Source organism: Stenella coeruleoalba (assembly GCF_951394435.1).
Source record: "Stenella coeruleoalba genome assembly, chromosome: 18".
NCBI lineage: Eukaryota > Metazoa > Chordata > Mammalia > Artiodactyla > Delphinidae > Stenella > Stenella coeruleoalba.
Genome location: NC_137164.1, coordinates 5,709,010 through 5,728,782, shown reverse-complemented (window position 1 = coordinate 5,728,782; position 19,773 = coordinate 5,709,010). Strand labels below are relative to the sequence as shown.

The following is a 19,773-nucleotide window of genomic DNA, read 5'->3' as shown; positions in this document are numbered from 1 at the left end:
GACTTTTAAATATCACTAATAACAAAAGATATGTGAATCAATAATAGGGACCATAAGAGAGCACCTGAGTGTTCTTTGCCAGTTAACTTGGTTAGCAAATATTTAGGGAACACTTGCTAGGTGCCTGTAACCGCACTGCTCTGAATAGTAACACGGATTTTGTTGTCTGTTTCCCGGTAGAGTGATATCGGTCTCATAATCACACTTTACTGAAAGCCAAGTTAGCTATGATATAATTCATTCAGCAGCTGTAACTTTTCCAAGTATCCTAACATTTTATGCATTTCCTATTTTCATTCTTTTATTAATTTTGTGTCTGAGAAGATTTGGTCTCAGGCTTCCATTATTATTGGATATTTACAACATTATAGGTTTAATTTTATTCAGGGGCGCAAAACTGGTCTGGTCTCTTGTGACTCAGGATGGTCTCTGGGACTAATAACTCCAACCAGTTCCTAATACACAGCTGTGACTACTTACTAGATGTCAACTGGTTATCACTTATTTATTATTGTTGAATGTTTACTTTAGAACATGTTATTGTTTGGACGATTTCTGCCCCTGGTAAGCATCTGCAGATGTGTTGGCGTTTCATTTTGGTTTTCTGTAATGATGAGAAACGCTATTGGACACCTCTTTTGAAAAGGCATAGATCTGTAGTCTGATAGGGTTCTGAGAAAAAGAATCAGGGCTGTATAGCTTTGTCTGCGTGATACCACACCGTGCATGTGGATCATAAGCAAACTGTTATTTAGATGGTTCCCACCTGAGCACTGATTTGGACATAACCTCTGATATGTATATGTAATGTACAGAAAAATCAGTATCACCACTTTATCATTACAGCTTGTAGAAATCTACCAAACCTCTGACATAATGCATTAATTTCAATTTATTTACTCAAGTAGATAAATTATCAATTTAATTACTCAAGTGACTACATTTAACTACTTTACTTTAAAAAAACCCAAAACATAAAACAGAAGCAATATTGTAACAAATTCAATAAAGACTTTAAAAATGGTCCACATCAAAAAAAATTCTTAAAAAGAAAGATCAAGCCAAGGGTATATCAGGAGAGGAAGGTGATTGTCTTAGAATCAGTGTAATTTACTGAGACAAGGCTCTACTCGGCTCTGGGACCTGGGATTTAAATTACTGGTAAGTTTAAATTTCCCTTAATATAATAACTGCTTACATTCGTGGTTTCTTTTCATTTAAACAAATGGTTTTATTTACATTATGCTGTTCGATTCTCACAACAATCCCGTGAAGCTTTCTTCTCTCCGTTTTACAAGCAAAGGGCCTAAAATCCATTTCACTTGAGGCTACATGGGGAGCGACGGAAAAGGGTTAGCAACAGAGTAAGGTGGTCAGATTTTTCCCTTCAGATTCTCAGTGGCGGGAGGAGACCAGAGGGGTCAAGACTGAGGCAGGAACACCAGGTAGGGCTGCTGCCAAGGTCACCGTTGTCATAGCTGTGGGAAAGGACAGAAGGTGATGGATTGGAGGGACTCAATCCACCTTGGTGAGCTGGAGGGTCGTGGTGGAAGGGAGGAGGGAAAGTGACACTTGAGTTCTGTAGGGGCACCTGGGCAACTGGTCCCAGGTCCCATAGCCGAGTAGAGCCTTGTCTCAGTAAATTACACTGATTCTAAGACAATCATCTTCCTCTCCTGATAGACCCTTGGCTTGATCTTTTTTGTTTTTTAAAGAATTTTTTTTGACGTGGACCATTTTTAAAGTTTTATGGAATTTGTTACAATACTGCTTCTCTTTCTTTGTTTTGGTGTTTTGGCCGCAAGGCATGTGGGATCTTAGTTCCCCAACCAGGGATCGAACCTGCACCCCCTGCGCTGGAAGGCGAAGTCTTAACCACTGGACTGCCAGGAAGTTCCCACCCTTGGCTTGATCTTGACAAGTGGCTGTTGAATGAGAGTAACTGAAAAATGCTACATACATTTTTAAAAAATTGCTTTTGGGAAAATGAGTGGAGTACCCCAGCGATTATAGCTACAAAATTCTGGGTCATAAGGAAAAACAAAAAGTACCCCTCCGATGCTTTACTAATTACAAAACAAAAAGATGTTAGCTGAATGGTAATGCCAGGGCTACTTAGGTAGTGTTCATCCGCCTTGCAGAGAAAAAGGGACACATTTGCATTTCTTTTCTGACCTTTTGGTATAGGCAAGAAATTGGCTCCAGGTCAGCCTTTTCTAAGTTAGAGGATTTCATTGCAATTAGTATTTTAATATATGAGTTTTGCCCGTAAAGTAAGGAAACTAACCAGAAGAGATTTTAATGGCATCTCCAAAGTAATTAGTACTTTGTCAGTGTCTCTAATTTAGTTAAGAAGACCTTGAACTTAGTCTGTTGAGTTCCCCACGCTTTGAAGTCAGCCTATACCCTTCCCCTCTCCAGGTCCAAGACTTTCGGGGCTCTTTAAGTATAATGTCTTCTCTTGAAGCATTATAATTGAAAAGGGAAAAGAAAATGGGAGTCTGCGCTGTGGTTGAGTGGATATCTTCTAGTTCTTCCCTGTAAAAGAAACTCATCTCTTCTGCTTCTCTTTACTTGGTTGTTTTACTCTCTACGCCTATTAAAGCAAATGGGTTGGAGCATTTTCACAACAGATTTCCCTTCCTTTGGTTCTCCTTTATGTATAAAATGAATGAGATTTGCATAGCAGCTTACTTTCAGGTAGAAAAATGATCAGACACATTGCGTATGTAATTGAAAAGTAGTAGAAATTCTAACAACCCAGATATCCTGGGAGAGAATGATCATTGTGTCTTCACCTAAACGTATTTAGTGGGAAAAAGCTCTGTGTGGCTCGGGGATCTCCAACAAGTAAAAATACTAAAGGTGCAGATATTCTGAAAAGGATTCAACATACTCGCTTGTTCAACACATCGGGTTTTCCTGAAGGGCTTTTACATAACTCTCTGAGATAAACCACTTGGGTATTATTTCTTCCATTTTATGTATGAGAAAACAGCCGCTGTGACCTGCTCAAGACAGAGCGAATAAAATGACAAGCCAGGATGAGAATCCAGGTCAGATCCCAAGGTTAAGACTGTTTCCGCGATGCTACAGTTTCAGCTATTGATTTCAAACTATGAACCAACTGTTCATCTTTGACAGTATACATTCTACAGTTACTACATTCTTTTAAATTTCAAATTCAACGTTGTCTTCTTTCTTTTGAGGCATGGTAGGTTACATGGGTTTCGGGGTGTTCTTCTGAGTGATAGGCCTTACGGAAACAAATCCCGATCCCAGACAGCTTTGTGTTGCTGCCTGATGGGGTCAGAACTTGTTCGGGCACTCACTCTTTCATCGCTGCGTTCCAGCTCACGTGGCAAGGGAAAGAGACATCAGTCTGTTTACCAAGATGAGCAGGGATTAAAAATCCCAACCATCAATGGGCTGTGTAATCAAATTAGTGGTCTGTCATCAGCATTTAAAAAAATTAAGCAGGGGAATTCCCTGGCAGTCTAGTGGTTGGGACTCCGCGCTTTCACGGCCGGGGGGCCTGGTTTGGATTCGTGTTTGGGGAACTAGGATCCCGCAAGCTGCGCCCCGCCCCCCCAAAATAACAGAATAAAATGGAAAATATCCAAGTATATTGCAAAAAGTAAGGGTAAACATTTAGTGGAACTTTTAACATCTTTTGTTTCCATTTTATAAAATACGCAACATATATACATTATACTCACATATATGTAAAATACATATGAGTGTGTGTAGGTGTTTAATGGGTCTGAAGCGAAATGTATTTCTTACTGTGGAACTCAGTACCATAAGTTTAAAAGTTTCAATCTTATTAAAGTGTAAACAGGTAAACTTATTAAAATTGTAACAGGTTGAGACAGGTCATTTCTGTACTTCGTGTTTAAGAAAACAGCACCAATCGTAAGCACCATGGTGTATTTCGCACGCCACTCCTGAAACGGAGGCCTGGCGAGAACGTGGTGGTGGAAATAACCCCTCTCCTCGAGTTGATGTGGCTACAACCCGTCATAAAATGTGTGGGTTTATGCAATACACGCTCCTCACATTCCTGGCATGGGGTTTCCCACAAATAGGTGTGACCCAGGAGCTGCAGTCAGCAGATGGCGTCCGTCTGTAGACATGGGTCACACACCTGCCGCCCGCAGGGCCCTCCCGTTCTGTGGAAGGTACGAAGAGCAGAGTTGCGGCATCTTAGGGTTTGGAGGCCCCTGGTTCCTTTCTAGGACCATGACTTACAATAGATCTATGAGGATTTTAAAAGGTACAGGTTGAACTTCTTAAAATAATAGCTATTGCCCAGAAGCGCGTCTTTCCAGGGACTGAAGAGAATGCTTCTAAGGGTCCTTACTGAGCCCCGCAATAGAAGCAGCTCGTTCTGCTCCAACACCACCTACCCTGGACTCCTACCCGGGTCCGGCGCACCGCGGGGCGTGCCCAGGATGCTGGGGCAGCACTGCTTCACTGGGTAGCGGCTGAGCAGTGGTTGCCTGTTGCCCAGTTTGCCACAGTGTGTGGCAAGTCCAATCAGCACGGCCATGAAACAAGCAGGGACGTTGAGGAAAAGAGGAGTGATCTGCAGATGTACTCAGAGTTTCCCCATCTGCACTTTTTCCCGGGTGGTGATAACAGTTCTAAGGTAGGGATGCATGAAGGGTGTCAGACCCCCAGCCCAAAGTGAGAGGAGGTCTCTGTGCTTTCAGTTGCATCCCTGGCTGCCTTGTCAACACGCCGCCTTCCATGCAGGTCAGAACCATGATGGGGAGAGAGAGAGAGGCTGAACAGATTCTCAAAGCCTCTGAAACATTTTCAGTGGCATCATTGTTGTATTTTTGTGGGAGAAACTTTCAAACTATTTTTTTCCATTCATCAAAATTCTCCTCTGAGGAAAAGCAGGCTAAAACAGTTGACATTTTGTAGGAAGAAAAAAAAACAAACAACAAAGAAACCGTCTTAAAAAATAGACCACTTAGCCATAGGTTGGCCAAGTTCTTTAGGTCTGGATTTCTTAGCAAATTTATGATATTATCTGTTATTGCTTGGTTACTGTCCAGGGTCTTCTCTGGTTTTAAAAGTCAGTTTCAACAGGTACTCGTCACCCCTCCCGCTGCCCATTGGCAAAGCTGCTCCCCTCACCTCCCGTACTCACTTCATCTCTATCCTCAATGCATGGCTTCTTCCACTTACTTTCTGAAACCTCTGCTTACTCTAGCATGAACACTCCCGTGAGAATGGCTTCCCAGAGTTTTGGTCTCAGGGACTAAGCCTGATGCTGCTTGAAGCCCAGAGTTGTGGAGAAGAAAGTGTACTAGACACCTTGTACCCCCAGGAAGCAGCCAGTGCAGACAGGTTGGGTGGTAGATCTTGTTTGCCATCCTTCTCACATCATTGCCTGATGTATCTGCCCAGGAGACAGATGAACACGTTGGGGTGAACAGAGCTTGGACTCTCAGCCTTTGGATTACGCGTCTGGAAGCCCAGGTGGGTTTCCTAAAGAGGTGGCAGTTTGAGGCTGACCTGTATTTGCAGAATTCTACTTCAAACGATCCTCTGTAAAGAATTCCTAGGAATTCTCTGGCCTCTCTGCATACAGCTTCATCAAACATCTAATACAAGGTCAGGTTTTGCTGGATTTTTTTTTTTTTTTTTTTTTTTTTTTGCATTTTGATGAAGTTGTGAAAAAGAGGAAACACATATTGCTAGGATTATAAAATAGACACCGACGACATGGTTGGTTGGAGTTTTCCTTGGGAAACAGACCCCTCTACAGGCTGGTGCTGTGCTTCTTCTAAGGCTGAGGCGTGAAGGAGACTATCTGTTCTCTCCATCATGGGGCGGGGGTGGGGATGGAGAACAGCTAATTAGGACCACAGGGCAAAAGTTTAGAGAAGAGTGACTTAACTCTTATCCATTCTCCTTCCAGCTACTTGAAAATTTGATGGAAGACACTCTTGATATCTTCAAGCCCTGGCGTTTCACATTTCCCTTCTAGAGACATTTTTGTCATTAGACACCAAGGGACCTTGATTGTAGGAAACATTTACATGTGGTTGGGACAGAAGCCACCTGTGGTGGTGGATTTGTTGGAAGTCGTGAGTGTCACGTCTTCTTTAGCCCTTGCCTCAAGCCCTGTGTTCGCCTAGCGTGTTCCTAGGAATTTCACCCTTAGCCCTTGGTGGTACCTGCCCATTAAATGTCCAGGTCATTCCTTCAGAGAGAGCGTTTCCCGACACTCTCTAGGCTCCGTACCAAAAAAATGTGGCGTGCCAGCTCTCGAGAGCCACACAGCTGAGCTTTGCTCGCAGTAACACTGTTCTGTGTCACCAGGCATTGAGTACAGCTACATAAATCCTCAAAAATAATCAGAGTGAACATACTCTTGACTGAGCCACTTGGACACAACCCAAGACCAGGAAAAATTAGTGACTGAGGTAGGATTATGAAATCTCAAGATGGCAGTGAAGTCCAAATAAAAATCCAATAAAATCGACCATATCCTCTCATTTTCCGCCCCACAAACAGAAAGTGTGAAAGATTGTCCATCAAAACTTTATGGTTTTTAAGGATTTTTTAAAAATCTCCTTCGTGTAATTTTTTTAAGAAAAATGAGCAAGGGACTTTTTCAGGAGAAATCCCCTCAAACTGAAAAGGCTTTAAGTCTCTGACATTTCGTAACTTTCTCTAACAACGGTAATGAAATGCCAACCCCGCCTAGAGACAAGGAGGTGCCCTAGTTTTGATCTCCGTGATCCTTGCAGTTTGGACACTCTTTAGTTTTCCTTTACTATTTAAAATATTTGTTGTTTGGGCATCCAGTGCATTTTTGCTGGGTTGTGTTGGCAGTCATCTTGGCTAACTGACTGTGCTATTCACGATTGGTGACTTACTAGTGCAATCAATGCCCCTCTCTTCCATCCTTCGTCAAATATCAATTACTATATTATGTTTTTTATTTTATATCGGAGTATAGTTGATGTACGATGTTAGTTTCAGGTGTACGGCAAAGTGATTCATTTATACCTATATCTGTTCTTTTTCAAATTCTCTTCCCATTTAGATTACAGAATATTGAGTAGAGTTCCCTGTGCTATACAGTAAGTCCTTGTTGATTATCTATTTTATGCATAGTAGTGTGTATGTAAATAAACTATATTTGAGAAAACATGATCCAGGGTTCAAATTAGATTCAGTCCCTGTTCTGATACATGAGAAGGCTTTGTCTTTGTACAGATTCCTTAATAACAGTTCACTCTTAGGTCTCACTGTGTGTCAGGTGCTATCCTAGGCACCTGTATTGGTTAATGATTTCATTCTGATAACAGCCCTAGGAAGCAGCGCTATCATTTTCATCTCCTTTTCACAGAGAGGTTGAGTAACTGCCCATCTAACTAGTCATATAACTAGTATGCAGTGGAGAAGGCAGCAGCCCCCTTTCCCATCAGGAGTCTATACATATAAAGTGCTTGGTTTTAGTGTCTGGCGTGTCGTGTGCACTGCTTATCTGTTACTGCTGCTACTGTTGCTGCTGTTACCATCTTGCGAGCCTCGGTTTCCTCATTTGTAAAACCAGAAGAGTGGTGCGTTGTGCATTTGTCAGGAGATTCGGTGAGGTAATATCCTTAGTGCTGTGCCTACGCTTATAGGGGGACCAGTCAGTAGTAGTTACCATGGTGACGGGCACTGCGCTGGGCAGGGGAGGAAGTCCAAAGATGATCCCCTTAACTGTCAAGGGTCTGCAATTAGTGATACAAATAAAATAGTTTACAACTAGTCATATTGTAAAGCACTATGGGAAGAGAGCAGTAAGAGGGGCCTAGACCAGGGATGCTCTAACGGGTACACCCCACCCCTCCCCACCCCTCCCTCACTCTTCAGTACCAGCGTTCTCGCACTTATTTTTCAGGTCTTGAGTTAAACATCACCCGTCCTGGGACTCTCCTCAGGCCCCCCAATCTAGGTTTGACCCCCCCCCCCCCGCCACGTAGCACTCACCTCACCCGTTCTGTGAGGAACAGCGCCGACTGTCTTGCTCACCCTGATGGCTCCAGCCAAGTAGGAGGTGCTCAGAGGTGTTTGCTAAGTGAAACAAACATGAGTTTTGTTTTGTTTTGTTTTGTTTGTTTGTTTGTTTGCGGTACGCGGGCCTCTCACTGTTGTGGCCTCTCCCGTTGCGGAGCACAGGCTCCGGACGCGCAGGCTCAGCGGCCATGGCTCACGGGCCCAGCCGCTCCGCGGCATGTGGGATCTTCCAGGACCGGGGCACCAACACGTGTCCCCTGCATCGTCAGGCGGACTCTCAACCACTGCGCCACCAGGGAAGCCCAAACGTGAGGTTTTAAAATTTATATTAGTCTCACCTGGCCTCCTGGGCGTTAATGAGGAAACGAAGGGCACACGGAGCAAAGGGGCCAAATCAGGGGCAAAGATGCACATGTCACGTGACAGAATCACCGTCCAAAAAAATGTCCAGCTGACTAGAACTGTGACCTGGGATTAACCAAATGCGATTTGACAGGAATCAGTGTAAAGGACTGTATTTGGCTTGCAAAACCCGCTAACCACTCTAGGACTACGGGCTGTGGGAGGTGGCGGCTGAGACAACACATGCGAGAAAGACTTCAGGCTTCTAGTTGACTCCACATTCACCAAGAAAAGGAACCCAGCCTTGAACTGCATTAACAAATAGACGGGGTTCAGAATAAAGGGGGTGCTAGGCATACTGTTTAGTTTACATTTCAAGAGGGACAATGAAGACAGGAATTCTGAGCAAATTCCTTAACCTGTCCCCCAGACTTCATTTTCCTCATCTGTAAAATGGGTACCTGCCCCACCGGGTTGTGAGTGTTAAGTAATTTGATGGTTTTCTTATTTTCACTGGCAAGGAACAACTAAAGGAACTGAAATGTTTAAAAAAGTAAAGAATTAGGTGGGAAAATAGGAGACATGAGTGTGTGATCGTCTCCTTCAAAGTTTTCCTATGTGGGAAAGAGATTAAGCTTCATCTTTATAATCCTAGATGGCAGAGCTACTATTTAAGAATGAAAGAAGTCAAGACAGGCAGATTTCAGCTCGATGTAAGAAAACACTGTCTAACATCTAAAGCTATCCGACAGTGGAACGACCTGTCTTGGGAGGTGGTGAGTTCCCCGTGTGTCTAGGCTTTCAAGCACAGCACAGGTGCTCACTTGGTGGGGTTGGATCAGCTGATGCCCCAGGGCCTTTCCACTGTTGAGATTTGGGTAGGGCCTAGTGTGCATCTCTATCATTTATTGATCCCTAGCTGAGGTTCATTACCATATAGCATCTCATTTCATCCTTGAAACCCGATGGGAAAAATTCTATTATCAGTCTCCTTTTACAGGAAAGTTGAAGAAATTTAATACCACATTCAAGTTTGGGTACTTTGTGTAAGTTCCCAAGTCAAGCTTTGGTGGACTCCGAGGTGCCTGCTCTTGGCAACACACACAGCCTTGCTGAGCTTCCCCACCCACGACTCCCTTGGAACTTTGTGTGGGGGGCCATGGGGGGCAGTGCCGGGCTGCAGACTGGAAGTGTTCGGACCAGATGCAGCTGACAAACGTTTTGATTGGCAGGCGTAGTGCTTTTCGCTGCCAGTATTTAATAATTGGAGGAGTTCACATAAAAATCTGATTTCCTACTTATCTTTAAAAACTGGAAACTCTAGCCACGCTGGCCTGTATTCCCACTTGGCAACAGCTGTCTGCAGCAAGCAGGGACTGCCCCTTCCAGACATGGCCTCACGTTCTCAGCGGCCACCAGCCCTACTGCCTCGCATACGGCTACCCCGCCCCCCTTTGCCTTCCCTGCCTCTCCCCCCTGCCCCCCCCCCCCACCGCGGAGGGATGTCAGTGTGCTTCTCCCAGCGTGGACATTTCACGTGCATGCATAACAAATAACAGGTTTGGGGGCAGGAAAGTGCCTGTCCCATTTTCTAGAGGAAATAGAGTCGCAGGGTGCAGTGCCTGACCTCAACAGAACCCTGGTTCCCGACTCCTACAGTGCATGACCCTGGAGGGAATGTTCTCCTGATGGGCAGCTGCCCTCTAGGAGAACCTGTGTCCCAGCGAGCAGGAACCCCCCACCCCCGCACTGGAGGATAACGGTCCGCTTGGAAGGACTTCCATCTCTAGGCTCTGTAAGACAGGACTTTGTCTGCTCTTGGTCCTGAGGTGGTCACAGAGACCCCCCAAAGAACCCCCAGCACCTTACAGCAGAGAGAGCTAAGCAGAGGGTCCAATGACTCAAGCTTGATGTTAACAGTGAGAATTTCTTATCAGTCTGTCATCTCATATTTCTAATCTCCTGCCAGAAGATCCCATGTTATCCCTGTCTCAGTGCCATCTTTCCTTCCCTCCACGCTTCCTTCCTTCCATCCCGTTGGTCGGGTATTTGAAGGTGTAGTTTTCACTCCCGAGTCATTCAGGAGGGTCAGGGCTGGATTTTGGTGTGGTGGAGAGAGGATGGTCTAGGACCAGGACACCTGAATGCAGGTTTGGCTCAGCCGTTTGTACTATTCCTATGCTGTGGGAAGGTCTCTCCTTCTCTCTGGGGCTCAGTTTCCTCTTGTATAACATGAGAGTCAGTGTTAGGGTATCATACAAGTCCCTTAACAGTTTTACAGTTTTATGATTCAGAGGCAGAGCTGAATAATAGAACTTGGGACATGACCCAAAATCTTGGCAGTAGGAGAAGGAGTTGTGGCTGTCCGTCAGAGCTGCTTGCTTTCTCCTTTCCTTTCTCCTTTATTTCTGTTTCATTTCCTTCCTTCGTCCGTCCGTCCGTCCGTCCGTCTGTCCATCCATCCGTCTGTCCATCCTTCCTCCTTCCCTGTCTTCCTTCTTCCCTTCCTTCCTAGCTTTCTCTTCTTCTTTCTTTTCTTTTGAGGTGCTTTAATTGATCAAGATGAAGATCTGACTGATAATGGGGATAGCTCACTAGGAAATACTGTGTGGACTATAATACTCAGATACACCAGTCAAGTAGTAACCTCCCAGCTGATTAAAGGCAGAGATGTTTCACTGTGCTCCCCACTGACCTGGGGCTGCCAAGGGGAACTAAACTACATGTTTACAATCAAAATGACTTTGTAGGGCTTCCCTGGTGGTGCAGTGGTTGAGAGGTTGCCTGCCGATGCGGGGGACGCGGGTTCGTGCCCCGGTCCGGGAAGATCCCACATGCCGCGGAGCGGCTGGGCCCGTGAGCCATGGCTGCTGAGCCTGCGCGTCCGGAGCCTGTGCTCTGCAATGATAGAGCCCACAGCGGTGAGAGGCCCGCGTACGGCAAAAAAAAAAAAAAAAAAGACTTTGTCACAGGAGAAAATTCCATTTTTTTTTGGTGAGTGGCCTCCTTGAATGTAAACGGGAATGGGAGAGAAAGGTTGAAAAGACGCATAAGGTAAGGAGTTTGCACTGGATAATCTTCAGGAACCGTTCCAGCTCAGGAAACAGTGGGTCACCATTTCTGAGAAAGAGCCCAAAGTTCTGTTTTCTTTCAAAATAAGCTTTTTGAGATATCATTCACATACCATACAATTCAGCTTTTTAAATTGTACAGTTTAATTTTCTTTAGCACACGGACAGACATACGTAGCCATTACCACATCACCAGTGTTCACATATATGTGCTGGCTTCTTTCACTCAGCATAATGTTTTGAGGTTCATTTGTGCTGTACCATCACTTCCTTTATTTTTTTAATTGGGGTATAATTGTTTTACAGTGTTGTTAGTTTCTACTGTACAGTGAAGTGGAGTGGAGTTCCCTGTGCTATACAGCAGGTTCTCATCAGCACTTCATTGTTTTAAATTGCCAAATAATATTCCACTGTATTGTACGGGTCTCCCACGTTTTAGCTATCCGTTTATCAGTAGATGGACATTTGAATTGTTTCCGTCTTTTGGCTATTATGAATAATGTTGCAGTAAACATTCATTATACAAGTTTTTGTGTGTATATAAGTTTTTATTCTCTAGGGTAGATACCTAGGGGAGGAAATGCCAGGTCACGTGGTAACTGTATGCTTAACGATTTCCAAAAGTGGCTGTACCATTTTACGTTCCCACCAGCAGCTTAGGAGGGTTCCAGTTTCTCTAAATTCTCACCCATAATTGTTATCATTTCTTTCTGTCGTAGCCATCCTAGTGCATATGAGGCAGTATCTCATTGTGGATTCGATGTGCATTTCCCTGATGGCTTGCGATGCTGAGCGTCTTTTCATGTGCTCATTGATTATTTGTACATCTTCTCTGAAGAAATGTCTATTCAGATCCCTTTTCCGTTTTTTTAATTGGGTTGTCTTTGTTACTGAGTTGTAAGAGTTCTTCAACTTTTTGTTGTTAATATAAATATATTTTATATAGTTATATATTATAAATATATATTATATATTTTATACTTTAGACATATAATTTAGAGAAATGTATTAAGATACATATATCTATGTCTAGATTTTAACGTATTCTAGATATTTAAATATATATTCTAGATACAAATCTCTTATCAGATATATACGTTTCAAATATTTTCTCACATTCTGGGCATTCACTTTCTTGATAGTATTCTTTGAAGCACAAAAGTTTTAAATTTTGATGAAGTCCAGTTGATCTGTTTCTTCCGTTTGTTGCTTGTATCATATATAAGAATCCGGTGCCAAATCTGAGATCATGAAGATTTACCTCTGTGCTTTCTTTTAAGAGTTTTACAGTTTTACCTCTTAAACGTAATCCTTTGATACATTTCGAGTTCATACTTATATACGGTGTGACGTGAAAGTCCAATTCTATTTTCTTGCACGTGGAGTTGCCCCAGCACCATTTGTTGAAAAGACAGATCTTTCCCCATTGAATGGTCTTGGCAGCCTTGTCGAAAACCAACTGACCATGGACTCGTGGGCTTATTTCTGGACTCTTAGTCTACCCCGCTGATCTATATGTCTGTCCTTATGCCAGTACCATCCTGTCTTAATCATTGTTGTTTATAGTTTTAGTAGTAACTCTTGAAATTGAGAAGAGCAAGTCCTCCGACTTTGTTCTTTTTCAGGATTGTTTTGGCACTTCTGGATCCCTTTCAATTCTGAATTTTAGAATCAGCTTGTCAATTTCTACAAAGAAGTCAGCTGGCGTTCTGATAGGGATTGTGTGGAAGCTACAGATAAATTTGAGGAGCACTGCCGTCTTAACAATATTAAGTCTTCCAATTCACGAACGTTGGAGATTTTCCAATTCTTTAGAGCCTTAATTTCTTTCCACAACATTTTGCAGTTTTCAAAGTATAAGTTTCACACTTCTTTTGTTAAGTATATTCCTAAGTGTTTTATTCTTTTTGACGCTATTTTAAACGAATTTTAAAATTTTTATTTTCAGATTGTTCATCGCAAGTACATAGAGGTACATAATTCTTTTTTGTTTATTGATCTTGAATCCTGAAATCTTGCTGAACTCGTTTACTAGTTCCAATTGATAGTTTTTTAGTAGATTCCTTAGGATTTTCTATATACAAATCATGTCATTTGAAAATAGAGAAAATTTATTCCTTTCAAATCTGGGTGCCCTTTATTTCTTTTTCTTGCCTAATTGCACTGGCTGGAATGTTTATTGCAGCATTTTTCATAATAGCCATTATAGCCATTGAAGCCCTAGTGCAATGTTGAATAGAACTGATGAGAGTGGACAACCTTGTCTTGTACCTAATCCTAGGGGGAAAGCATCCAGTATTTAACCATTAAGTGTGATGTTAGCTGTTAGGTTTTTTTGGTGTATGCCCTTTATCAGATTGAGGAAGTTCCCTTCTATTCCTAGTTTGTTGACTGTGTTTATCATGAAAGGGGTTTGGATTTTGTCAACTGCTTTTTCTCCACCTTGTGAAATGATCATGTAGGTTTTGTTTTTTATTGTATTGATATGGTATATTAATGACACTGATTTTTGGAGGTTAAACCAACCTTGCATTCCTGGAACAAATTCCACTTGGTTATGGTACATAATTCTTTTATATATAATGAGTTTGTTAGGAATTTGTTGAGTTTTTTGCATCCACATTCATAAAAGATATTGACCTGTAGTTTCCTTGTGATGTCTTTGGTTTTGGTGTCAGGGTAATACTGGCCTCATAAAATGAATTGGGAAGTTTTCCCTTCTCTTCTATTTTTTAAGAAAAGTTTGTGAAGAATTGGTATTAGTTCTTTAAATGTCTGATAGAATTCACTTGCCATCTGGACCTGGGTTTTTCTTTGTAGACAGTGTTTTGATTACTAATTTAATCTCTTTACTTATAGGTATATTCAGGTTGTTTCTTGCTGAGCTAGTTTCAGTAGTTTTTGTCTTTCTAGGAACTTGTCCATTTCATCTGGTATCTAATTTATTGGCATGCAATTATACTATTCCTTTATAATGCTTTTTTTTATTTTAGTAATGTTTGTAGTAATATCTACAGTTTCTTTTCTGATTTTATTAGTTTGTCTTTTCTCTTGGCTTGTCTGGCAAAAGGTTTGTCGATTGTGTTCGTCTTTTCAAAAAACTAGCTTTTGGTTTCATGGAATTTTTTCTATTGTTTTTTCTGTTCTCTGGTTTGCTAATTTCCACTCTAATCTTTATTATTATTTCCTCCCTTCTCTATTCTTTAGGTTTAGGTTGCTGTTCCTTACCTAGAGTTCTAAGGTAGAAGATAGTTATTGACTTGAAATCTCTCTCCTTTTTCAACATAGGCATACCACTGTAAATTTCCCTGTAAACATTGTTTTAGCTCCATCCCATAAGTTTTGGTATGTTGTGTCTTTATTTTCATTCGCAAAGTATTTTCTAATTTTCCTTTTGATTTCTTTTTTGATTCATTAGGTACTTAGGAGTGTGTTAATTTCCAAATATTTGTGAGTTTCTCAAGTTTCTTTCACTTATTCGTTTCTAATTTCATTCCACTGTAGTTAGAGAACATACTTTGTGTTATTTATATCCTTTTAAATTTATTGAAGTTTGTTTTATGACCTAGTATGTAGTTTATCCTGGGGAATGTTCCATGTGCACTTGAGAAGAATGTATGTCCTGCTGTGATGGGTGGAGTGTTCTGTTTATATCTGTTAAGTCTAGTTGGTTATGTGTTGTTCAAGTCCTCTATTTCCTTTTCAATCATCTGTCTAGTTGTTCTGTCCATTATTGAAATCTTCATCTTCTATTGTTGACTTTTCTATTTTCTTCAATTCTGTCAGTTTTTCCTTCATGTATTTTGGCGCTCTGTTAGTTGCATATATATTTATAATTATTATATCTTCCTGCTGGATTGACCCTATCATTATTACAAAATGCCCTCTTTATCTCTAGTAACATATTTTGTTTTAAAGTTTATTTTACATAATATTAGTATAGCTATTTCAGCTTTCTTGTGGTTGCTCCAAAGCTCTTTTTTGAATTCTCAAAAGCTTTGATGGGCAATGAAAGTCAAGAAGAAATTGCCTCCTTTCTTTCTTTCTTTCTTTTTTTTTTGGCTCATATTTCAAATGAACTATTTCACCAGTCAACAAACTCTCCTTGAGCACTAAGAATGGTCCACAACGCAAAGACTTGCGCGTTGTGAAAACTCTCGTGTCCAGGTAGAATCCTTTTCGTGGGATTGGTTAATTAGTTTCTTATCTTCTTCGCTTCGTCCTCAGTAAATTAAAATCACATCCTCCTTGAAAATAACTAGGAGTCCTTCTGACCAGGACTTATAGGTAAGGAAAATGAAATTAAAGGGAACGCAAATCAAGAAAAAGTTTATGAACATCATGGGAATGAACAAGTGCTAGGAAGCAAGATGTTTACTCCCGAACTTCTCTTCAAGTCTGAAAAGCTCCCTCAAATCCTTGGGTCATTCACTTGCTCCAAACCCAGTAGAAGAACTCCCAGGCGATGCCATTGGGGAATGGAGTGGCATGAGGATTGCATTGCTGGGGCCTCTGTGTCTGCGTGCCCTGATGTGCCAGAGTGATTACAGATTTTAAAAGGAAAAAATACGTAATACCATCCTGAACAAGGATCCCTGTTTGATCTTTCCCTATGTCCTAGCCTGCTTGTTGTCCTGAAGGATGACAGCCCAGCTACTCCCACTGGATGAGAAAACCTCATATTCTGTGCCAGTTTCCTGTCACTGCTTTGAGTTCTAAGAGTTCAGAGAGGGGTGGGTGGCATGACCTCCCCGTCGCTGGTGTTGGCATGAGTCCCTGGTGACAGTGTGTCTGCACCGCGGGTACACCGGCAATCTCTGGAGCAGCTCTTCCTCACTCTTTCGACAGCCAGCCAATTTGGTCTCAGGAAACCACTCTGCAGCGCTGGCTGGGTTTGGAAGTCATTTTTAATTCTGTGACAAAGACAAATGCGTCCTTTGGGAGTAGTAAGTGGTTTTACTGGTGATATTAATGGAACCTTGACCTCTTCTGTAACTGTGGTCCTACAAAACAAAAAATGTTTGTATTATAATATGTCAGGCAGGTTCATTCTTAGCCCTTCCTTGAAACAAATTGCAGAGGAAATATACTATTAATAAGCCTGGAGAATATTCTGTGTGTGGGGGTGTGGGTGTGGATGTACAGGCATAAGCTCCCTTGCAAACATAGCGGGTTTAAAATGCCGCGATTAACTGTGCTACAGATGATGTGTTTTGAATTGTGCTGGGACGGACACAAATCATTGAAGTTCTGATATTTCTGAACAGTGGGCCCAGTGCTAAAATTGGAATTGGCTTTTAAAGGCCGGTAGCTATCATAAAATTCAAGTGTTTGAGGGATCCAAAGTGAGCAAGGGAAAGACGAAATTCAAAGGCACGTTGCATTAGCCGCTTCTGTTTTCATTTGGGGTTGGCATTCATGGGCCTAAAAATGACTGCACTGAGGTCTCCTGTTTCCTGCAGGAACTTTTTATGCCAGTGTCCTTTGTTGAAAATAGTTGCTTAAGGAGACAGTAAATTAAATGTGAAGGATTTACCGTTTGGTTACGTGAATTAAACCATTTCCTGGTGTTTGTGTTTACCTTGGGACTCACAAAGGAGACAAAAATATAGACTCACAGGAGGAAGGAAAGGAATGATCAAATCCCAATAGTCCCTGCCTGGATGTCTAGCTCAGCAATTTTATTCAGGGGAGGAATTTCGTGCTGATAAGTGAATCTTTGTCTCTGTATAATTAACTTTTCCTCTCTCCAGATGCTACACCCACTGAGCCTTCCTAATAGACCTGTAACTACAAATGTGGTAGTTAATGCCTCCTTCTAGTATAGTGGGCAAAACCGAATTAAATCAGGGACAAAATGTATAGTTTTCCTCAAGTAAAACTGGATGGTGCTTTAGAATTTGAGACTTAAATGCAATAATTTAAAATCTTATTATAAAATAATACATGAGCATTCTGGAAAATCTGACAAATACAGAAGATAAATAAGAAAATAATAACAACCCGTAACACTCAAAGATAATCATTGCTAACATTTTAGTGTATTCACTTTGCCTTTTTTCTATGCCATTATATGAATATAGATTTGTACTTTTTATAGTTTAGATCATAAGTATGATTTAGGATTTCCATATATCCTAACTGCCCTCTCTCCTTAAGTTCAAATCTCTCATAAGAAGAAGAAAATTAACGGCTAACACATACATAGCATTGTACTCTCTGCCAGGTAAAATTCTAAGCACTTTACACGTATGAATTCACGTCAGCCTCATAGTAACCCTTTGAGGCAGATGTTACAAATGGGGCACAGAGGGTAAAACGGTTTTCCCACAGTCTCACAGCTAGGAAGGGACAGAGCCAGGATTTGAACCCCGGCTGTAAAGTGTGTGCTTTTTTTTTTTTTTTTTGGCCACACTTTGCGGCTTTCCCGGACCAGGGATTGAACCCGCGCCCTCAGCAGCAGTGAAAGCACAGAGTCCTAACCACTGGACCGCCAGGGAATTCTCCAAAATGTGTGCTCTTAACCAAGATCTGTTGCCTCCCCGCCACCCATCCAGCCCGACTCTGAGCCTCATGCTGGGCCCGTCCCAAAGCCTGCCCCCACCCAGCCCTGTCCCTCGGTGAGCGACCTCTCAGAATTCCTCCAACACTGGGTACTGTGACATAGTACATGGGAACTGAGACAATCATCCTATCTCTGAAAGACAATTGCCAAGAAGGCCCTTCCTATGATGGGGAGAGGCGGGCCCGGTGATGAGGGGATGGGGGCAGGGAAGGAGCCCTGGGCTGGCGCTCAGGAGAAACTGGCCTCTGGGCCTGGCTCTGTTCACAGCGAGACAAGGCACTATACCTGTTTAGGCCTCTGTTTTCTCATCTGTAAAGTGACAGGGTTGGAGAGCAATTCATTCATGTGTTCATTCATTCACTTAATACACACGAGGCAGAGATGAATATGGTCTGTTTCCTCTCCTAGGAATTCATCATCCCGTGTGTAGCCAGAGAAGAAGTGTTATAAGTGCTCTAAGAGGAGAGTCCTGGGGACGTTGACAAAGCCGCTGAGATGGGCTGGGGCGGAGAGGGTAGAAGCAGGAAGGGCTGGCCCAGCGAGGCTTCCCAGAGGACCAGTAGGGATCTGTGTCTCAGGGCATCCGTCTCTCTAGGGCCCCCTCTAGTGTATGTCACACTCTCTCACCTTCAGCAGGCTACAGCATTGTCACTTTTTTTTGGGGGGGGGAGGGTTTAAAACTACAAATCTTTATTGTCTCACATTCTAGAAACTCAAGATGGCAGCAGGGCCGTGCTCACTCTGAAGCCCGTAGGGGATCCTTCTTTGGCTCTCCTTACCTTCGGGGGGTGGCGATCCTTGGCAGCCGGCGATCCTTGACCTGCAGCTGCATCGCTCCACTTCTGCTTTGTCCCCACGTGGCATTCTCCCCGTGTGCCTGTCCTCACATGGCCATCTTCTTATATGGACACCAGGCAGATTGGATTAGGGGCCCACCCTACTTAACTGAAGTAATTCTATTGGCAGTGACCCTATTTGACCCAAATGAGGTCACATTCTGAAGTACTGGTGGGGGGGGGGTAGAACATATCATTTTGGGGGTGAGGACAAAGTTCAATCCATAACCATGTCTGCAGCCCCCATTTAGTCCAGGCAGCCGTGGCCTCCTTCATACTCTTGTTTTTCTCCACTTCGTCCTCCATTCAGCATCCAGGATGAGCTTCCTAGACCATAGCAAGCAGGGGAGGGTCCAGACAGAGAGTCCTCACAGGACTTCTTTCCATCTGGGCATAGAAGGCTGGAGCCAGGGGAGAAGCGGAGAGCACAGTATCTCCTGAAGAGATCGTTGTCAGTGGAGTCCCAAGGGCAAGGGCACAGTGCACCGTGAGAATGTTTCTGGAAGGATGCTTATTCTGGTCTCCAGAGGTATCGCAGGGAAGCCGCTCGGGTGGTCCTGAGACTGGCAAAATTCTGTCGACTGAAAACAAATGCACAACGTGAGAGCTGTGAATTAAGTTTCATCTGGGGCAAAAATGAAGACTATAGCCCGGGGTCAGCATTTCAGATAGCTCTGAGAAACAGCTCCAAAGAGATAGGGGAGAAGGTCGGTGTATATGTGATTTTGGTGTGAAGAGGGAGTACATGCGATCAAGCGCATATTTTTGGCAGAAGGTTTCTGCTAGTCACGAGGAGCAGGCGTCACCTTGAAGGATTTTAGTGCTTTTCTAGATACAAGGAGATGCAAAAATTGGGCTCCTAAAATATCTAACTATCTGAAGACCTGTTCCGCCAGTTTTTCCCAGAGCACGGAGCGCCTCATTCCTG

The 19,773-nt window shown here is 42.8% G+C and overlaps 1 protein-coding gene across 2 annotated transcripts in view; it reads left to right on the top strand.

The window, feature by feature from the left end:
• FLT1 (fms related receptor tyrosine kinase 1) overlaps nt 1-19,773 on the top strand; it is a 220,437-nt gene that overhangs the window by 77,340 nt on the left and 123,324 nt on the right. The window lies entirely within an intron of this gene.